This window comes from Cupressus sempervirens, chromosome 5, assembly GCF_028749045.1.
Source record: "Cupressus sempervirens isolate cs-2001-9-10 chromosome 5, ASM2874904v1, whole genome shotgun sequence".
In the NCBI taxonomy this organism is placed as follows: domain Eukaryota; kingdom Viridiplantae; phylum Streptophyta; class Pinopsida; order Cupressales; family Cupressaceae; genus Cupressus; species Cupressus sempervirens.
The window spans coordinates 114584282-114608614 of NC_143122.1; positions in this window are offsets into that span (position 1 = coordinate 114584282).

The following is a 24333-nucleotide window of genomic DNA, read 5'->3' on the forward strand; positions in this document are numbered from 1 at the left end:
AAAAATGAGTTAAATGAGTTAACTCCTTTTTCTACTCAAATTGAATTAGTTAACTCCTTATTTTACTCAAATTAAATCTGTTAACTCCCTTTAATTTGGAAATCTCCCTTTATGACTAAACTTCACCTTTAATCCTGACCGTTGATTGAAATCGATCTCAACCGTTGATGAATTCTAAAAAAGTCTATTTAAGAGACTCTCATCTCTTCATTTTGAAAGGTTGAATGGGAATTTGTTGTAATGCCCGGCCAAGGGATCCAAAGAATTAACCTAGAATTTCACTAAGATTAGTAGCATTTTTTTTTAATGTAAGTAAACACCACATATAACTTATGCACAATAACGGAAGCAATAGCAATGTCCATCTGAAAATTAAACATAACATAAATAATAGATTACATTCTTTAAGATCCCTTAACATTGAATTACATACATGAATCCATCTAGTATAACATCCACATGAAATAATAATGATAAGTCAAATATTTATACATTACATTTCAAATACTTAATCATGCACTGTACATGTCACAGGGTATGAAAAGCTCAAAAGAATATACATACATAGAATAAGGTACATCATCTTATTCTAATCCATGATACATCAAAGTAGAGATAATCACATGATACACATGATACAACATCATAGAAAACATATACATCCATCATAAAGATCAAACATAATAAACTAAGTGCACAGTTTCTCCCAACCGTCAATAGCATCATTAGACCATCGTGGATCCTAGCCATCCCTTCATGTGTAACATTCCAAATCATCGAAGAGATCATCAGTATTACATAGTAGGAATGTCACTCCTAATAAATACAACATCATATATAGAAGTAATCTAACATGCAAATAAAAGTATAAGATAACATCATCTAACATCATTAATGAAAAAGGATACATATGCATCATTAGGAAGGACGCATCAGCCACGATGTCTCAATGAATCTCAAAATGATAAGAGTGGAAAATACACTACCACCCGACTGCGTGGTACCTAAGTGGTCCACTCCCACCGTGCTAAGGAGATAATCTCAAGTCCCAAACAGGCTATCAAAATCACATAGCACATATCTCTATAAGTCTAGGAATCCTAAAAGTATACTAACTCAAAGGTTCCAAACACAAAATCTGACATCTAATTCCAGAGGCACACAATGACGTGTAGAAACCTACTATGCAAGTGGGAAAGTGTCATCACAATTATCACGTACCAGTTATCCTGGCAGTTAGCTAAACTCCATGGGTCCATACTGATTTCATACGGCCACTAGTATCCTCTCATACTAATGAGGCATACTACGGAATGCAAGGTCACAACCATGCATCTCACTACTCCCATCCTAGTCTGTACAAGCACTCAAGGCATGGGCGAGAACAAAACACTTATCTTTTTAGGTTCATTCAGTTAGTATTAGGTGTGAATGTTATCGCTTATTAATCCAACTTACAATGAGTTACCCTGGTAGCCTCTTAGGGCCCCGGCCCCCATTGCAAGCCACTTCTCGTCACTACATACACATATCCTACCCTAATGCTCATGGAATCATAAATCTCAAAATCACAAAAGATAATCCATAAAATCATCAAATATGCATAAAAGTATCAAATCTCCATGAGCTAACATCCATAGAAAATCATGAACACAACAGCTCTCTATTGGCAACTGAAGTATCACTGATAATCAAATATCAATGGTTCTCAATAACCAAAAAATATATATATCAATCATACTGATCGAAGACTCCAAAAATGGTTGAGTCAAACATGTCACAACATGACATCATCAAAAATAAATCCACATTTCAGTCACATCATGGTGACTAGAAAATAAACCAAGGATAACTGATCGATGACCAAAAATAATGGTTAAGTCAAGTGTCTCATACATAAGAATCTCAACTATAACAATCAGTAATCACAACCAATACATAGAGCATTCTATCACATAACCATAGCTGGGTTTATAAAGATCGAGATTAAAACATCACCATGTCTCCACAATCACATAACCCCCAAGCCTCTAGTAGACGTCCTATACTGGTCAACACTAGTCAACCCAAAACAAGAGCATAAAGAATACACAATGCAAACACATTTTTTGGTTTTACAACTTGAGTTTAAATATAGAGATCTTAGTTTAAGTTTCCAAGTCTGAAGAATGAATGGAGGAACACATATATTGTTTTTGGATAAATAAAAGTTTTCCTTATTAGAACTAAAAATCTATTTTCCAATTAATAACATTTGTTTGATACATCCCCCACCCAACTATCAATTCCTTATTTAATAATTTAAAACATTTAAATTATTAAATAGTTGAAAGTTATTAAAGAGTCACCTTATGAAAATAAACCTTCAATATAAATCATTTATCAAATAAAAATAACTTAAATTTATAAATAACATATTTACATATTACATATATACATATATATATATATACATACATACATACATACATACATACATACATACATACATACATACATATATTAATATGTTTTCATAAAATCGATTTAACAATTTCGATTGACTTCATATTATATAGCAATGAGAAATCGATTGTTTATAAATATTTGAACATAAACATTTTTTCCTTGCATCACATTAACATTAATAACCTCCAAAACACTTGCTACGGTACGCAGTACCTGCGGTCGCAGGCACTGCGCCAACAGTGGGTATGTAGTACCCCTATCTCCATAGACCTACAACGACAGGTCTCTGCCTTCCGTTGGCACGGGGTACGAATCGTGCCGATGACATATAATATATATACTTGTTTCATGCGATATGAATCACGATGCGATTTAATAAATTTTCCACTGCGATTTTATCAATCGCTCAATTCGGTGCATTATATACATAGGTATATATATATGTATCAGTATATGTATATATATATGTATATATATATGTATGTATATATATATGTATATATATATATATGTATATATATATATATGTATATATATATATATGTATATATATAAATTTGAATTTTATAATTGATTCATAATAAATATATATATATATATATATATATATGTATGTATGCAGATCTCAACATATAACCATGTATGTCTCTCTTTTTTTTTCACAAAGATTATATCTACAATTAAGAATAAAATATTTGCATTATAGAATCCATATAAGATTCTCCAATAAAATGAATCTACCCATATTGAGAATGTATATAAATATGAAACTTCTCAGAAGACATATGCAAGATGCAAAGAAGACAGGGAATGCATGATGCGAAAATAGCATAAATAAAATCACGAGAATCTATCCGGATTCTAATACTAAATCGCTCTTCTTCAAAAAATCCACAGAGCAAGCTCCTCCCTTCTTCAGAATTCTCGAGTCCTCCAATGCTCCAATTGCTCTCCCAATGCCATGTCTAAGCTTCTATGAATGCCTAAATATAAAGAGCTTCAGAAAACATCTAGAATGCTTCTAGAAATAGCTAGAAGGTGTTACCAACTAAGCATGGGTCTTTTTCAACCTTCAAGATAAGCCATAGGGTTGTAGACACCATGTGCTTAATTGATGAACTAACCCCCGTGTTGTCGACACTTGAGAAACAGAGAAGTGCGCTAACTCCCATGCAAGCTTATAACTCCAATTCACTTTTTATATAATTTCTATTTAAATATTTATAACTTTCATTTTAACTTTTATAACTTTTATTATTATTATTTATTTATTACTTTATTATTATTTTATTATTATTATTAATTTTAATTTCTAATTTTCTTTTATTTAATTTATTTTTCCTCAATAATTCACATTTAATTAATTACAATCAAAATATCAAATAACATGATCTTTTATATTAATTTTCTCAAATAATTAATTTATTTATTAAGACTTAACTAATTGAAAATTCACCATAGACTTCCAAGATAAAATATGAAAACCCATTATAGAAAAAATCACTCAAAATTAGTCTAAAGGGTTAAAAATCACAAATTATGTCATTTGACACATTCGGCGGGTAAAATATCTAGATACTTGTCCTACCTCACTAGGACAATTTGCTTAAAGGTTTCGGATTTGGACTTGAGAATTTATCGCCCTTCTCTTATCATTGAGATAGTATAATAGGGTACGCTCATCCTATCAATTCAGGGAAGTTGATACCCGGTACTTGCAACTTGCAGAAAAACCATGCATGTACATACAATATATATAATGCTAAGCTAAACAAACAATGGCAGGAAGTGGTGCATTATGTAGATCCCAGCTAAGTAGGTGACTACGACTCCCTTCCTTAACAACATCAGACATGTCATACAATAAGAAAACACGCACACCATACACATGCAAGTATGGGGTAAGTATCCATAATAAAACACATAAGATAATAAACCATCCATCTAATCATCAATAATAACTGAAAATAGTATAATGATCATCATGTATGCATGAAATGTAAAATCTAAATGATCTCATCATATAACCACTGAATCCATAACATAATGTTTGATAGTGTCAAAACAATACCACTAATCCATCAACATAAGACTAGTCTATCATAGTTTGATAATAATAACAATGTCCAGAAAAGATGTGCATGAGGGTAGGCACTACATCCACCCCCCCTTGGGTTAGGCTTACTCCTAGAAGCCTACAAACAAGTAGGGATATAACTCCCTCAATCTAGCTGCATCCTCCCAAGTAGCTGAAGAATCATCAGTAGGGTCCCATTGGACCCTTACCTGCTAGATGGTTCGACCCCTGAGTGTCAATTCCCACTGCTCCAAAATACGAACCGGCTCTAAAGCTAGCTGCCCGTCCTCTACTTGCAACGCATTCCAATCAAGAAAATGCACTGAAACATGAAAAACATCATGAATGCGAGCTAGGCTGGGCGGTAGAGCAAGATGGTAAGCAACCGAGCCAATCCTCTCCAAAATCTTGAATGGTCCCACAAAGTGAGGTGCTAGCTTAGAACCCTTTCCATATTAGATCGGACTCTTTCACAGTCGCACTCTCAAGAAAACCTTATCACCCACAGCAAACTGCTTATCAGTCCTATGAGCATCGACATACTTCTTTTGCCTATCCTGTGCTGTAGTCAAATGCTCATGGATACGCACTACCTGTTGCTCCATATCACAAAGCATCTTAGGACCCAATAGGATGAAATCCTCAAGGCTATCCCAACTCAATGGTGTATGACAAGGACGTCCATATAATGCTTGAAATGGTGCCATACCAATAGAACTATGATACCCGTTGTTGTAAGCAAACTCCACTAAGTAGAGATAGTCCTCCCAATGTGTCTGCCTATCCATCACATACATCTGTAACATATCCTCCAAAACCTGATTCACCTCTCTGTTTGACCATCAGTCTCTAGATGATATGCCGAAATGAAGTTTAACTGCACTCCAAGCTCATGCTGCAGCAATGTCCAGAATGCAGATGTGAATACAGGATCCCTGTCAGAAATGATCTTTCTAGGAATACCATGTAACCTCACAATATCACGCATAAAGACATTAGCTACAGAAGCTGCTGTGTAGAAAGACCTAATCGGTGAAAAATGAGCCACCTTAGTCAACCGATCAACGGTGACCATGATAGCCTCATGACGTTGAGCTGTCATAGGTAATCCCACAATAAAATCCATGGAGATGATATCCCACTTCCAAGAAGGAATGAGATTTGGCTGCAAAAGTCCAGCCGAGTGCTGATGTTCTGCCTTAACTCTCTGAAACTCAAGGCACCTAGCCACAAAATTAGCAATATCTCGCTTCATCCCAGACCAAAAGAACAAACGTCTCAAATCAGCATGAATCTTCTTGACACCTAGATGTGCTAAGTAAGGTGTACGATGGGCTTCTGCTAGTATCAAGGTGCAAAGCTCATCTGAAAATAGCACATAAATCCTCCCCAAATGCCTCAAAAGACCATCTGACTCTCGAATGTAACTTGCAAACTTACCTTCCAAAGATCTTCCTGAATCAATCTCTCTGCACACTTCCTAATACCAGGAATCCATAGTAAGTGCCTAAAGAATCTGACTCCTGAAATCCACACTAATAGTCATCGATGATAACACATGTCTCCTGTGACTCAAAGCATCCACCACCACATTCTCCTTACCCTGAATGTACTTAACCTCAAAATCATACTCGCATAGAAACTCCATCCATCGCCTCTGGGAAGCATCCAAATTAGCCTGAGTAAAAATGTACTAAAGACTACGATGATCGCTATGTAGCTCAAATTTGTGCCCCAACAAGAAATGTCTCCACCTTGTCAAAGCAAGAACTACTACTGCTAACTCAAGATCATGTGTAGGATAATTTAACTCATGATCCTTGAGCTTGTGTGATTCATACACAATCACCCATCCATTCTGCATTAACATTTCCCCAATCCCTTCAAGAGAAGCATCTATACATACCATGAAATCACCTTCTGGATCAGGTATAGCTAGAATCAGTGCACTGGTCAATAGCTCCTTGAGCTTCTAAAAAGCTTCCTCACATTTCTCTGTCCATACCAACTTCTTTCCTTTCCTTTGAAGAGAAGTGATAGGATGTGCTATCCTAGAGAAGTTCTGGACAAATCTGCAATAATAACCAGCTAAATCCATGAAGCTACAAATCTTTGACACATTAGTCGGTGTCGGCCAATCTATTATCGCCTAAATCTTTGCAGGATCCACTGAAATACCATCACTTAAAATAACATGCCCTAAATACTGAATCTCAATTTTGAAGAATTCGCACTTTGCCACATTAGAATAAAGCTGAATGTCCCTTAAACACTGCAATACCAACCGCAAGTGTTCCTCATGCTCCTTCTGAGTCTTAGAATATATCAATATGTCATTAAGAAACACGAGTACAAACCTGTCAAGATAAGATCGAAACACACCATTCATCAAACTCATGAAAATTGATGGAGCATTAGTCAATCCAAAAGGTACCACTGTGAACTCATAATGCCCATAACGAGTTTGAAAAGTAGTCTTGTGAATATCTTCTTCCTTAATGTGAAGCTGGTGGTATCCTGACTTAAGATTAATCTTGGAGAATATTGTAGCTCCCTTGATTTGATCGAATAAGTCATCAATCCTAGGCAAAGGATACTTGTTCTTAATAGTCACCTTATTCAACTGTCTATAGTCAATACAAAGGCACAAAGAATCATCTTTCTTCTTTACAAAGAGCACTAAAGCTCCCCATGGTGATACACTAGGTCGAATGCTCCCTTTGGATAAAAGTTCCTCTAGCTGAAGACGTAGCTCACCCAATTCTTGAGTAGTCATGTGATAAGGAGCTTTAGAGATAGGCTCTACTTCAGGAATCAGATTAATACTAAAGTCAGTGTCCCTCTTTGGAGGCATACCTGAAATCTCTCTTGGAAAAACATCTGCATACTCCTTCAAAATTGGGTGATCTAAAGTCCCCCTCATGGAATCTTCCTCATCAAGATCATTTACCATAATAGCAAATATCTGACATCCCTTACAGAAACTTCACTTCAATTGCATAGCAAAAATCATCCGCAGAGATATAGGCCTCGGTATCCCAACTATCTGCACATCATTCCCTTGGTCATCTTGGCACCTAATAATCTTCTTCCTGCAATCTATACTGGCTCTATGAAATCCAAGCTAGTTCATGCCTAAAACCACATCATAGGAACCAAGGGGTATGACTCAAAGATCCACTACCGTATCGAAGCTTCCTAAACTAAGCCCACACTTATGAACTACAAAATCTGCGGAGACCTTAATGCTTGAGGCTAGTTCCACTTGCCAACCATGATCTTGCTTCACCGCATCCAAATTACACTTAGAAACTATAGATGGTGAAATAAATGAATTTGTAGCTCTTGAATCAACAATAATAAAAGATATATACCTCTAATAGCACCTGTGGTCTTAACCACTGTTCCCTGATGATCTTCCTGACGCTGATCAACTACTGCAAAAACTCTATGAGCTCTACCGGCATCACCAACTGTAGGCTCTGAAATGGTAGGTCTAGGTCCTGAAAAATGAGGTGCTCGCTGAGGACACTAAGCTGCATAATGTCAAATCTGACAACATGAAAAGCATTTCATATTTCTGCCAGAACCTCTTCACATAGGTGGTACATTTGATTGCTAACGACTGTTCCTGATCACAAAAGACTGGCTACTTTGAGCCGGCTGATTGGTCTGATTCTATTTATTGTGTTGAGAATTGTGGTTGTTCTTGGTGTTAGAACCTTTGCCACTGCCTTAAGCTTGAGAATTCGAGCCCTTCTGTTGCTGTGTTTTTTGAGACTGCTACTAATACTATTTCCCCTTAGACAAAGAAAACTTCTTGTTACCACCTGAATTGTAGTTGCTTTTAGATCCTGATGCCACTGGTGCTCCTACAAAACCACCTTGACCAAGGTTGACACTTTTCTCAAGAAGGATAGCTCGATGCACCACATCCTTGAGGGTTTTTGGTTCAAATACCTTAACTCCCCCAATAATACGGTAATAAAATGTTGTGTCAACTGAGCTGAATTTTCACCGAACCCTAAAAAAGGCATAAGCTCATAAAACTTATGCTCATACTTGGTCACTGACAAAGTGTACTGTTTGAGATTATGAAATTCATCAGCCCTTTGTTGTTTCCATTCCTCTAGCGTTCATGAAAGCTCTCTAGGAATAACTCCCATGTGACACTGCTCATATCAATTCCCAACTTCTTCTCCTCTATCGTCCACCAAGTGGTCCCAAAATTCTCTAGATTAGTGATTGCAAACCTTGCCTTAACATTGCTGTCGAACTCCTGTATGGCAAAAATCCTGTCGAGAGAAATAAGCCACTATTCGGCCACATAACCAGAACCTTGCCCATTGAAAGACTTAACCTTGGATCTTGAAAGATCCCTCATCTGAGTGGACACAATGGACCTCTAACGTTCCTTCTGAGGACTTCTAGATCTGGGTTCGTGCTCTTGTTCTGTCTGATGCACTTTAGGCTATTCTTGTATAGGAGGTAAATGTTCTAGAATAGTCTACATCATCTGCCTCAAACCGACCTCTTCAAACTCAGCTTGGTCCTCTCTATGGCTCTTCTCCTGCTACCTACTAGAGTGCTCTTCCCTATTCTCTACATGAGCCGATCCCTCATGGGCAGACCCATGGACACTGATAGTTCTGCCACGTCCACGACCTTTAACAGAAGACCTAGTCCCAGATACCATCCTACAATAGTACAAGGTACTAAGTTTAGTTCTATGTATAGGTTTAAGTAAAATTTCTAGTTTTGAAACTAACTGTTGAAGTATGAAAAATATTCAAGTAACAGATTGAGTTCTGTTTCAATTCACCTAGATCAAGTTTGGAAAGTTACACTTAATAGTTCATAGTCCTTGTTTTTCCAAAATACCCAGAGCTCCCAATGTAGAAACCTGACTCTGATACCAAATGTAATGCCCTGCCAAGGGATCCAAAGAATTAACCTAGAATTTCACTAAGATTAGTAGCATTTTTTTTTTTATGCAAGTAAACACCACATATAACTTATGCACAATAACGGAAGCAATAGAAATGTCCTTCTAAAAATTAAACATAACATAAATAATAGATTACATTCTTTAAGATCCCTTAACGTTGAATTACATACATGAATCCATCTAGTACAACATCCACATGAAATAATAATGATAAGTCCAATGTTTATACATTACATTTCAAATACTTAATCATCCACTCTACATGTTACAGGGTATGACAAGCTCAAAAGAATATACATACATAGAATAAGGTACATCATCCTATTCTAATCCATGATACATCAAAGTAGAGATAATCACATGATACACATGATACAACATCATAGAAAATATATACATCCATCATAAAGATCAAACATAATAAACTAAGTGCACGGTTCCTCCCAACCGTCAATAGCATCATTAGACCATTGTGGATCTTAGCCATCCCTCTGTGCGTAACATTCCAAATCACTGAAGAGATCATCGGTATTACATAGTAGGAATGTCACTCCTAATAAATACAACATCATATATAGAAGTAATCTAACATGCAAATAAAAGCATAAGATAACATCATCTAACATATGCCAATCATCAATGAAAAAGGATACATATCCACCATTATGAAGGACACATCAGCCACGATGCCTCAATGAATCTCAAAATGATAAGAGTGAAAAATACACTACCACCTGACTGCATGGTACCCAAGTGGTCCACTCCCACCGTGCTAAGGAGATAATCTCAAGTCCCAAACAGGCTATCAAAATCACATAGCACATATCTCTATAAGTCCAAGAATCCTAAAAGTATACTAACTAAAAGGTTCCAAACACAAAATCTGACATCTAATCCCAAAGGATAACAATGACATGTAGGAACCTACTATGCAAGCGAAAAAGTATCATCGCAATTATCACGTACAAGTTACCCTAGCAGTTAGCTAAACTCCACGGGTCCATACTAATTTTATGCGACCACTAGTATCCTCTCATACTGACGAGGCATACTACAAAATGCAAGGTCACAACCATGCATCTCACTACTCCCATCCTAGTCTATACAACCACTCAAGGCATGGGTGAGAACAAAACACTTATCTTTTTAGGTTCATTCAGTTAGTATTAGGTGTGAATGTTATCGCTTATTAATCCAACTTACAATGAGTTACCCTGGCAGCCTCTTAGGGCCCCGGCCCCCATTGCAAGCCACTTCCCATCACTACATGTAGATATCCTACCCTAATGTTCATGGAATCATAAATCTCAAAATCATAAAAGATAATCTATAAAATCATCAAATATGCATAAAAGCATCAAATCTCCATGAGCTAACATCCATAGAAAATCATGAACACAACAACTCTCTATTGGCAACTGAAGTATCACTGATAATCAAATACCCAATGGTTCTCAATAACCAAAATATATATATATATATATATCAATCATATTGATCGAAGACTCCAAAAATGGTTGAGTCAAACATGTCACAACATGACACCATAAAAAATAAATCCACATTTCAGTCCCATCATGGCGACTAGAAAATAAACCAAGGATAACTGATCGATGACCAAAAATAATGCTTAAGTCAAGTGTCTCATACATAAGAATCTCAACTATAACAATCAGTAATCAGAACCAATAGATAGAGCATTCCATCACATAACCATGGTTGGGTTTATAAAGATCAAGATTAAAACATCACCATGTCTCCATAATCACATAACCCCCAAGCCTCTGGTAGACGTCGTATACTGGTCAACACTATTCAACCCAAAATCCAAAACAATAGCATAAAGAATACACAATGCAAACACATGTTTTGGTTTTACAACTTGAGTTTAAATATAGAGATCTCAATTTAAGTTTCCAAGTCTGAAGAATGAATGGAGGAACACATATATTATTTTTGGATAAATAAAAGTTTTCCTTATTAGAACTCAAAATCTATTTTCCAATTAATAACATTTGTTTGATACATCCCCCACCCAACTATCAATTCCTTATTTAATAATTTAAAATATTTAAATTATTAAATAGTTGAGAGTTATTAAAGAGTCACCTTATGAAAATAAACCTTCAATATAAATCATTTATCAAATAAAAATAACTTAAATTTATAAATAACATATTTACATATTACATATATACATATACATATATATATACATACATACATATGTAAATATATTAATACATTTTAATAAAATTGATTTAACAATTTCAATTGACTTCATATAATATATTAATGAGAAATCGATTGTTTATAAATGTTTTAACATAAACATTTTTTCCTTGCGTCACATTAACATTAATAACCCCCAAAATACTTGTTGCGGTACGCAGTGCCTGCAGTTGCAGGCACTATGCTGACAGTGGGTACGTAGTACCCCTGTCGCCATAGACCTGCGACGATAGGTCTCTGCCTTCCGCCGACGCGGGGTACGAATCATGCCCATGGCATATAATATATATACTTGTTTCATGCGATATGAATCACGATGCGATTTAATAAATTTTCCACTGTGATTTTATCAATCGCTCAATTCAGTGCATTATATAAATAGGTATATATATATGTATCAGTATATATATATATATATATATATATATATATATATATATATATCTATGTATGTATATATATAAATGCAAATTTTATAATTGATTCATAATAAATGTATACATATGCATATATATATATATATATATGTATATGTATATGTATATGTATGCAGATATGAACATATAACCATGTATGTCTCTTTTTTTTTCCCACAAAGATTATATCTACAATTAAGAATAAAATATTTGCATTATAGAATGCATATAAGATTCTCCAATAAAATTAATCTACCCATATTGAGAATGCATATAAATATGAAATTTCTCAGAAGACATATGGAAGACACGAAGAAGACAGGGAATGCATGATGCGAAAATAGCATAAATAAAATTACGAGAATCTACACAAATTCTGATGCTAAATCGTTCTTCCTTAGAAAATCCACAGAGCAAGCTCCTCCCTTCTTCAAAATTCTCGAGTCCTCCAATGCTCCAATTGCTCTCCCAACGCCATGTCTAAGCCTCTATGAATGCCTAAATATAAAGAGCTTTCAGGGAACATCAAGAATGCTTCTAGAAACAGCTGGAAGGTGTCACCAACTAAGCATGGGTCTTTTCCAACCTTCAAGATAAGCCATAGGGTTGCAGACACCATGTGCTTAATTGATGCACTAACCCACATGTTGTTGACACTTAAAAAATAGAGAAGTGCGCTAACTCCCATGCAAGCTTATAACTCCAATTCACTTTTTATATAATTTCTATTTAAATATTTATAACTTTCATTTTAACTTTTATAACTTTTATTATTATTATTTATTTATTACTTTATTATTATTTTATTATTATTATTAATTTTAATTTTTAATTTTCTTTTATTTAATTCATTTTTTCTCAATAATTCACATTTAATTAATTACAATCAAAATATTAAATAACATGATATTTTATATTAATTTTCTCAAATAATTAATTTATTAATTAAATCTATTTATTAAGACTTAATTAATAGAAAATTCACCATAGACTTCCAAGATAAAATATGAAAACCCATCATAGAGCACATCACTCAAAATCAGTCTAAAGTGTTAAAAATCACAAATTATGTCATCCGACACATTCAGCGGGTAAAATATCCAGATACTTATCCTACCTCACTAGGACAATTGGCTTAAAGGTTTGGGATTAGGACTTGAGAATTTATCTCCCTTCTCTTATCATCAAGATAGTATAATAGAGTATGCTCATCTTGGCAATTTAGGGAAGTCGATACCCAGTACCTGCAACCTATAAAAAAATCATGCATGTACATACAATATATATAATGCTAAGCTAAACAGATAATGGCAGGAAGTGGTGAATCATGTAGATCCCAACTAAGCAGGTGACTACGACTCCCTTCCTTAACAACATCAGACATGCCATACAATAAGAAAACATGCACACCCTACACATGCAAGTATGGGGTAAGTATCCATAATAAAACACATAAGATAATAAACCATCTATCTAATCATCAATAATAACTAAAAACAGTATAATGATCATCATGTATGCATGAAATGTAAAATATAAATGATCTCATCATATAACCACTGAATCCATAACATAATGTCTGATAGTGTAAAAACAATACCAGTAATCCATCAACATAAGACTAGTCTATCATAGTCTGATAATAATAACAATGTCAAGAAAAGATGTGGACGATGATAGGCACTACATTTGCATCAAACTGTTGCTGGAATTCATACTCACATTTGCTCATATTCACATATACAAATATCATGTTTGACCAAAAGTTGACAGAATTTAACCACGGTTGACTTGAGTTGACTAGTTTCAAAAAGAATTTTAAAATAATTAAATAAAATTATTTAATTAAATGGAGTACTTACTCCAAATTAATTAAACAAAGTTATTTAATTAAATGAGAAGCTATTTCTAATTAATTAAATAAAGTTATTTATTTAAATAAGAAAAGTGTCTCTCATTAATTAAAGATTATTTAATTAAATAGAAAAAGTAATTATGAGAGCATATCTCATTTTATTAAATTAAATATCTCAACAAAATCTCTCTTCAGTTCAAAAAGGAAAATTTCCAGCTCACTATTGATCAAAAATGAGTCAAATCAGTTAAGTCTTTTTTCTACTCAAATTGAATCAGTTAACTCCTTATTTTACACAAATTAAATCTGTTAACTCCCTTTATTTTGGAAATCTCCCTTTATGACTAAACTTCACATTTAATCCTGACCGTTGATTGAAATCGATCCCAACCGTTGATGAATTCAAGGAAAGTCTATTTAATAGACCCTCATCTCCTCATTTTTAAAGGTTGAATGAGAATTTGCATCAAATTGTTGCTGGAATTCATACTAACATTTGCTCATATTCACATACGCAAATATCAAGTTTCACCAAAAGTTGAAAAGATTTAACCACGGTTCACTTGAGTTGACTAGTTTGGAAAAGAATTTTGAAATAATTAAACGAAATTATTTAATTAAATCGAGTACTTACTTCTAATTAATTAAACAAATTTATTTAATTAAATTAGAAGCCATTCCTAATTAATTAAATGAAGTTATTTAATTAAATAAGAAAAGTGTTTCTAATTAATTAAAGATTATTTAATTAAATAGAAAAAGTAATTATGAGAGCATATCTCATTTTATTAAATTAAATATCTCAAAAAAATTTCTCTTCAGTTCAAAAAGGAAAATTTCCAGTTCACTATTGATCAAAAAATGAGTTAAATCAGTTAATTCCTTTTTCTACTCAAATTGAATCAGTTAACTCCATATTTTACTCAAATTAAATATGTTAACTACCTTTAATTTGGAAATCTCCCTTTATGACTGAACTTCACCTTTAATCATGACCGTTGACTGAAATAGATCTCAACCGTTGATGAATTTCAGGAAAGTCTATTTAAGAGACCCTCATCTCTTCATTTTGAAAGGTTGAATGAGAATTTGCATAAAATTGTTGCTAGAATTTATACTCACATTTTCTCAAATTCACATACGCAAAGATCAAGTTTGACCAAAAGTTGACCAGATTTAACCACAGTTGACTTGAGTTGACTAGTTTCGAAAAGAATTTTCAAATAATTAAACGAAATTATTTAATTAAATGGAGTACTTACTTCTAATTAATTAAACAAAATTATTTAATTAAATGAGAAGCCATCCCTAATTAATTAAATGAAGTTATTTAATTAAATAAGAAAAGTGTCTCTAATTAATTAAAGACTGTTTAATTAAATACAAAAAGTAATTATGAGAGCATATCTCATTTTATTAAATTAAATATCTCAACAAAATCTCTCTTCAGTTCAAAAAGGGAAATTTCCAGTTCACTATTCATCAAAAATGAGTTAAATTAGTTAACTCCTTTTTCTACTCAAATTGAATCAGTCAACTCCTTATTTTACTCAAATTAAATGTGTTAACTCCCTTTAATTTGGAAATCTCCCTTTATGACTGAACTTCACCTTTAATCCTAACCATTGATTGAAATCGGTCTCAACCATTGATGAATTCTAAGAAAGTCTATTAAAGAGACCCCCATCTCTTCATTTTGAAAGGTTGAATAAGAATTTGCATCGAATTGTTACCAGAATTCATACTCACATACATAAAGATCAAGTTTGACAAAAAGTTGACCAGATTTAACCACGATTGACTTGAGTTGACTAGTTTCGAAAAGAATTTTAAAATAATTTAATGAAATTATTTAATTAAATAGAGTACTTACTTCTAATTAATTAAACAAATTTATTTAATTAAATGAGAAGTCATTCCTAATTAATTAAATGAAACTATTTAATTAAATAAGAAAACTATCTCTAATTAATTAAAGATTATTTAATTAAATAGAAAAAGTAATCATGAGAGCATATCTAATTTTATTAAATTAAATATCTCAACAAAATCTCTCTTTAGTTAAAAAAGGGAAATTTTCAGTTCACTATTGATCAAAAATGAGTTAAATCAGTTAACTCCTTTTTCTACTCAAATTGAATCAGTTAACTTCTTATTTTACTCAAATTAAATCTCTTAACTCCCTATAATTTGAAAATCTCCCTTTATGATTGAACTTCACCTTTAATCCTGACCGCCGATTAAAATCAATCTCAATCGTTGATGAATTTCAAGAAAGTCTATTTAAGAGACCCTCATCTCTTCATTTTGAAAGGTTCAAAAAGAATTTGCATCGAATTGTTGCTAGAATTCATACTCACATTTGCTCATATTGACATACGCAAAGATTAAGTTTGACCAAAAGTTGAAAAAATTTAACCATTGTTGACTTCAGTTGACTAGTTTAGAAAAGAATTTTGAAATAATTAAACGAAATTATTTAATTAAATGGAGTACTTACTTCTAACTAATTAAACAAAGTTATTTAATTAAATGAGAAGCCATTCTTAATAAATTAAATGAAATTATTGAATTAAATAAGAAAAGTGTCTCTAATTAATTAAAGATTATTTAATTAAATAGAAAAACTAATTATAAGATCATATTTCATTTTCTTAAATTAAATATCTCAACAAAATCTCTCTTCAGTTCGAAAAGGGAAATTTCCAGTTCACTATTGATCAAAAATGAGTTAAATCAGTTAACTCCTTTTTCTACTCAAATTAAATTAGTTAACTCCTTATTTTATTCAAAATAAATCTATTAACTCCCTTTAATTTGGAAATCTCCCTTTATGACAGAACTTCACCTTTAATCTTGACCGTTGATTGAAATCGATCTCAGCCATTGATGAATTCCAGGAAAGTCTATTTAAGAGACCCTTATCTCTTCATTTTGAAAGGTTGAATGAGAATTTGCATCGAATTGTTGCTAGAATTCATACTCACATTTGCTCATATTCACATACACAAAGATCAAGTTTGACCAAAAGTTGACTAGATTTAATCAGGGGTGACTTGAGTTGACTAGTTTCGAAAACAATTTTGAAATAATTAAATGAAATTATTTAATTAAATGGAGTACTTACTTCTAATTAATTAAACAAAGTTATTTAATTAAATGAGAAGCCATTTCTAATTAATTAAATGAAGTTATTTAATTAATTAAGAAAAGAATATCTAATTAATTAAAGATTATTTAATTAATTGGAAAAAGTAATTATGAGAGCATATCTCATTTTATTAAATAAAATATCTCAACAAAATATCTCTTGAGTTCAAAACGAGAAATTTCTAGTTCACTATTGATAAAAAATGAGTTAAATCAGTTAACTCCTTATTTTACTCAAATTAAATCTATTAACTCCCTTTAATTTAGAAATCTTCCTTTATGACTGAACTTCACCTTTAATCCTGAACGTTGATTGAAATCGATCTCAACCACTAATGAATTTCAGAAAAGTGTATTTAAGAGACTCTCATCTCTTCATTTTGAAAGATTGAATGAGAATTTGCATTGAATTGTTGCTGGAATTCATACTCACATTTGCTCATATTCACATATGCAAAAATCAAGTTTGACCAAAAGTTGACTAGATTTAATCACGGTTGACTTGAGTTAACTTGTTTCGAAAAGAATTTTGAAATAATTAAACAAAATTATTTAATTAAATGGAGTACTTACTTCTAATTAATTAAACAAAGTTATTTAATTAAATGAGAAACCATTTCTAATTAATTAAATGAAGCTATTTAATTAAATAAGAAAAGTGTCTCTAATTAATTATATATAATTTAATTAAATAGAAAATGTAATTATCAGAGCATATCTCATTTTATTAAATTAAATATCTCAACAAAATCTCTCTTCAGTTCAAAAAGGGAAATTTCTAGTTCACTATTGTTAAAAAATGAGTTAAATACGTTAACTCATTTTTCTTCTCAAATTGAATCAGTTAACTCCTTGTTTTACTCAAATTAAATCTGTTAAGTCCCCTTAATTTGAAAATCTCCTTTTATGACTGAACTTCACCTTTAATCCTGACCGTTGATTGAAATCAATCTCAACCGTTGATGAATTCCAAGAAAGTCTATTTAAGGGACCCTCATCTCTTCATTGTGAAAGGTTGAATGAGAATTTGTATCGAATTTTTGTTGGAATTCATACTCACATTTGGTCATATTCACATACGCAAAGATCAAGTTTGACCAAAAGTTGACCAGATTTTAACATGGTTGACTTAAGTTGACTAGGTTTGAAAAGAAGTTTGAAATAATTTTAAAAAATTATTTAATTAAATGGAGTACTTACTTCTAATTAATTAAACAAAGTTATTTAATTAAATGAGAAGTCATTCCTAATTAATTAAATGAACATATTTAATTAAATAAGAAAAGTGTCTCTAATTAATTAAAGATTATTTAATTAAATAGAAAAAGTAATTATGAGTGCATATCTCATTTTATTAAATTAAATATCTCAACAAAATCTCTCCTCAGTTCAAAAAGGGAAATTTCCAGTTCAGTATTGATAAAAAATGAGTTAAATGAGTTAAATCCTTTTTCTACTCAAATTGAATCAGTTAACTCCTTATTTTACTCAAATTAAATCATTTAACTCTCTTTAATTTGGAAATCTCCATTTATGAATGAACTTCACCTTTAATCCTGACCGTTGATTGAAATCGATCTCAACCGTTGATGAATTCTAGGAAAGTCTATTTAAGAGACCCTCATCTCTTCATTTTGAAAGGGTGAATGAGAATTTGCATTGAATTGTTGCTGGAATTCATACTCACATTTGCTCATATTCACATAAGCAAAGATCAAGTTTGACCAAAGGCTGAGCAGATTTAACTACAGTTTACTTTTGTTTACTAGTTTCGAAAAGAATTTTTGAAATAATTAAAATAAATTATTTAATTAAATGGAGTACTTACTCCTAATTAATTAAAAAAAGTTATTTAATTAAATTAGAAGCCATTCCTAATTAATTAAATGAAGTTATTTAATTAAATAAGAAAAGTGTCTCTAATTAATTAAAGATTATTTAATTAAATAGAAAAAGTAATTATGAGAGCATATATCATTTTATTAAATTAAATATCTCAACAAAATTTCTCTTTTGTTCGAAAAGGAAAATTTCCAGTTCACTATTGATAAAAAATGAGTTAAATCAATTAACTCCTTTTTCCACTCAAATTGAATCAGTTAACTCCCTATTTTACTCAAATTAAATCTGTTAACCCTCTTTAATTTAGAAATCTCCCTTTACGACTGAACTTCACCTTTAATCCTGACCGTTGATTAAAATCGATCTCAACCGTTGACGAATTCCAGAAGAGTCTATTTAAGAGACCCTCATCTCTTCATTTTGAAAGGTTGAATGAGAATTTGCGTCGAATTGTTACTGGAATTCATACTCACATTTGCTCATATTCACATACACTAAGATCAAGTTTGACCAAAAGTTGACCAAATTTAACCACAGTTGACTTGAGTTAACTAGTTTCGAATTTTTTTTGAGATAATTAAACGACATTATTTAATTAAATGGACTACTTACTTCTAACTAATTAAACAAAGTTATTTAATTAAATGAGAACCCATTCTTAATTAATTAAATGAAGTTATTTAATTAAATAAGAAAATTGTCTCTAATTAAATAAAAATTATTTAATTAAATAGAAAAAGTAATTATGAGAGCATATCTCATCTTATTAAATTAAATATCTCAACAAAATCTCTCTTCAGTTCAAAAAGAGAAATTTCCAGTTCACTATTGATAAAAAATGAGTTAAATCAGTTAACTCTTTTTTCTACTCAAATTGAATCAGTTAACTCCTTATTTTACTCAAATTAAATCTGTTAACTCCCTTTAATTTGGAAATCTCCCTTTATGACTGAACTTCACTTTTAATCCTGACTGTTGATTGAAATCGATATCAACAGTTGATGAATTACAGGAAAGTCTATTTAAGAGACCCTCATGTCTTCATTTTGAAAGGTTGACTGAGAATTTGCATCAAATTATTGCTAAAATTCATACTCACATTTTATCATATTCACATACGCAAAGATCAAATTTGACAAAAAGTTGACTAGATGTAACCACGGTTGACTTGAGTTGACTAGTTTCCAAAAGAATTTTGAAATAATTAAACAAAATTATTTAATTAAATGGAGTACTTACTTCTAATTAATTAAACAAAGTTATTTAATTAATTGAAAAGCCATTCCTAATTAATTAACTGAACTTATTTAATTAAATAAGAAAAGTGTCTCTAATTAATTGAAGATTATTTAATTAAAAAGAAAAAGTAATTATGAGAGCATATCTCATTTTATTAAATTAAATATCTCAACTAAATTTTTTTTCAGTTCAAAAAGGAAAATTTTCAGTTCACGATTGATAAAAAATGAGTTAAATGATTTAACTCCCTTTTCTACTCAAATTGAATCAGTTAACTTCTCATTTTACTAAAATTAAATTTGTTAACTCCTTTTAATTTGGAAATCTCCCTTTATGACTGAACTTCACCTTTAATTGTGACCGTTGATTGAAATCGATCTCAACCATTGTTGAATTCCTGGAGAGTCTATTTAAGAGACCCCCATCTCTTCATTTTGAAAGGTTTAATGAGAATTTGCATCAAATTGTTGCTAGAATTCATACTAACATTTGCTCATATTCAAATACGCAAAGATCAGATTTGACCAAAAGTTGATTAGATTTAACCACGATTGACTTGAGTTGACTAGTTTCGAAAAGAATTTTGAAATAATTAAATGAAATTATTTAATTAAATGGAGTACTTACTTCTCATTAATTAAACAAAGTTATTTAATTAAATGAAAAGCCATTCCTAATTAATTAAATGAAGTATTTTAGTTAAATAAGAAAGTGTCTCTAATTAATTAAACGTTATTTAATTAAATAGAAAAAGAAATTTTAAGAGCATATTCATTTTGTTAAATTAAATATCTCAAAAAAATCTCTCTTCAGTTGAAAAACGGAAATTTTTAGTTCACTATTGATCAAAAATAAGTTAAATCAAATAACTCCTTTAATTTGAAAATCTCTCTTTATGATTGAACTTCACCTTTAATCCTGACTGTTGATTGAAATCGATCTCAACAATTGATGAATTCCAGAAAAGTCTATTTAAGAGACCCCCATCTCTTCATTTTGAAAGGTTGAATGAGAATTTGCATTGAATTGTTGCTGGAATTCATACCCAAATTTGCTAATATTCACATACGCAAAGTTCAAGTTTGATCAAAAGTTGAGCAAATTTAACCACGGTTGACATGAGTTGACTAGTTTCAAAAAGAATTTTGAAATAATTAAAAGAAATTATTTAACTAAATAGAGTACTTACTTCTCATTAATTAAAAAAAGTTATTTAATTAAATGAGAAGCCATTCCTAATAATTAAATGAAGTTATTTAATTAAATAAGAAAAGTGTCTCTAATTAATTACAGATTATTTAATTAAATAAAAAAAGTAATTATGAGAGCATATCTCATTTTATTAAATTAAATATCTCAACAAAATCTCTCTTCAGTTCAAAAAGAGAAATTTTCAGTTCACTATTGATAAAAAATGAATTAAATCAGTTAACTCATTTTTCTACTCAAATTGAATCAGTTAACTCCTTATTTTACTCAAATTAAATCTGTTAACTCCCTTTAATTTAGAAATCTCCCTTGATGACTAAACTTCACCTTTAATCCTGACCGTTGATTGAAATCGATCTTAGCCGTTGATGAATTCGAGGGAAAGTCTATTTAAGAGACCATCATCTCTTCATTTTGAAAGGTTGAATGAGAATTTGTATCGAATTGTTGCTGGAATTCATACTCACATTTGCTCATATTCACATACGCAAAGATCAAGTTTGACCAAAAGTTGACCTGATTTAACCACGGTTGACTTGAGTTGACTAATTTCGAAAAGAATTTTGAAATAATTCAACAAAATTATTTAATTAAATGGAGTACTTACTTTTAATTAATTAAACAAAGTTATTTAATTAAATGAGAAGCCATTCCTAATTAATTAAATGAAGTTATTTAATTAAATAAGAAAAGTGTCTCTAATTAATGAAAGATTATTTAATTAAATATGAAAAGTAATTATGAGAGCGTATCTCATTTTATTAAATTAAATATCTCAACAAAATCTCTCTTCAGCTAAAAAAGAAAAAATTTATGTTTACTATTGATAAAGTCTATTTAAGAGACCGTTATCTCTTCATTTTGAAAGGTTGAATGAGAATTTGCATCGAATTGTTGCTGGAATTCATACTCACATTTGTTCATATTCACATATGCAAAGATCAAGTTTGACCAAAAGTTAACCTTATTTAACCACAGTTGACTTGAGTTGACTAGTTTCGAAAAGAATTTTGAAATAATTAAAGAAAATTATTTAATTAAATGGAGTACATACTTTTCATTAATTAAACAAAGTTATTTAATTAAATGAGAAGCCATTCCTAATTAATTAAATATAGTTCTTTAATTAAATAAGAAAATTGTCTCAAATTAATTAAAGATTATTTAATTAAATAGAAAAAGTAATTATGAGAGCATATCTCATTTTATTAAATTAAATATGTCAACAAAATCTTTCTTTAGTTGAACAAGGGAAATTTCAAGTTCACTATTGATCAAAAATCAGTTAAATCAGTTAACTCCTTTTTCTTCTCAAAATTAATCAGTTAACTCCTTATTTTACTCAAATTAAATCTATTAACTTCCTTTAATTTGGAAATCTTCCTTTATGACTGAACTTCACCTTTAATCCTGACCGTTGATTGAAATCGATCTCAACCGTTGATGAATTCCAGAAAAGTCTATTTAAGATACCCTCATCTCTTCATTTTGAAAGGTTGAAAGAGAATTTCCATCGAATTGTTGTTATAATTCATACTCACATTTATTCATATTCGCATACACAGAGATCAAGCTTGACCAAATGTTGACCAGATTTAACCACGGTTGACTTGAGTTGACTAGTTTCGAAAGGAATTTTGATATATTTAAACAAAATTATTTAATTAAATAGAGTACTTACTTTCAATTAATTAAATAAAGTTATTTAATTAAATAAGAAGCCATTCCTAATTAATTAAATGAAGTTATTTAATTAAATAAGAAAAGTGCCTCTAATTAATTAAACATTATTTAATTAAATAGAAAAAGTAATTATGAGAGCGTATCTCATTTTATTAAATTAAATATCTCAACAAAATCTCCCTTTAGTTCAAAAAGGAAAATTTCCAGTTCACTATTGATAAAAAATGAGTTAAATCAGTTAACTCCTTTTTCTAGTCAAATTGAATCAGTTAACTCCTTATTTTACTCAAATTGAATCTGTTAACTCCCTTTAGTTTGGAAATCTTCCTTTATGACTAAACTTCACCTTTAATCTTGACCGTTGATTGAAATCGATCATAACTGTTGATGAATTTCAAGAAAGTCTATTTAAGAGAACCTCATCTCTTCATTTTGAAAGGTTGAATGAGAATTTGCGTCGAATTGTTGCTGAAATTTATACTCTCATTTGCTCATATTCACATATGCAAAGATCATGTTTGACCAAAAGTTGACTAAATTTAACCACAGTTGACTTGAGTTGACTAGTTTCAAAGAGAATTTTTAAATAATTAAACGAAATTATTTAATTAAATAGAGTACTTACCTCTAATTAATTAAACAAAGTTGTTTAATTAAATGAGAAGCCATTCCTAATTAATTAAATGAAGTTATTTAATTAAATAACAAAAGTGTTTCTAATTAATTAAAGATTATTTAATTAAATAGATAATGTAATTATGAGACCGTAGCTCATTTTATTAAATTAAATATCTCAACAAAATCTCTCTTCAGTTCAAAAAAGGGAAATTTCTAGTTCACCATTGACCAAAAATGAGTTAAATCAGTTAACTCCTTTTTCTACTTAAATTAAATTAGTTAACTCTTTATTTTACTCAAATTAAATCTGTTAACTCCTTTTAATTTGAAAATCTCCCTTTATGACTGAACTTCACCTTTAATCTAGACCGTTAATTGAAATCGATCTCAACTGTTGAGAAATTTCAGGAAAGTCTATTTAAGAGACCCTCATCTCTTCATTTTGAAAGGTTGAATGAGAATTTGCATCGAATTGTTGCTGGAATTCATACTCACATTTTCTCATATTCACATACGCAAAGATCAAGTTTGACCAAAAGTTGACCAAATTTAACCACGGTTGACTTGAGTTGACTAGTTTCGAAAAGAATTTTGAAATAATTAAACAAAATTATTT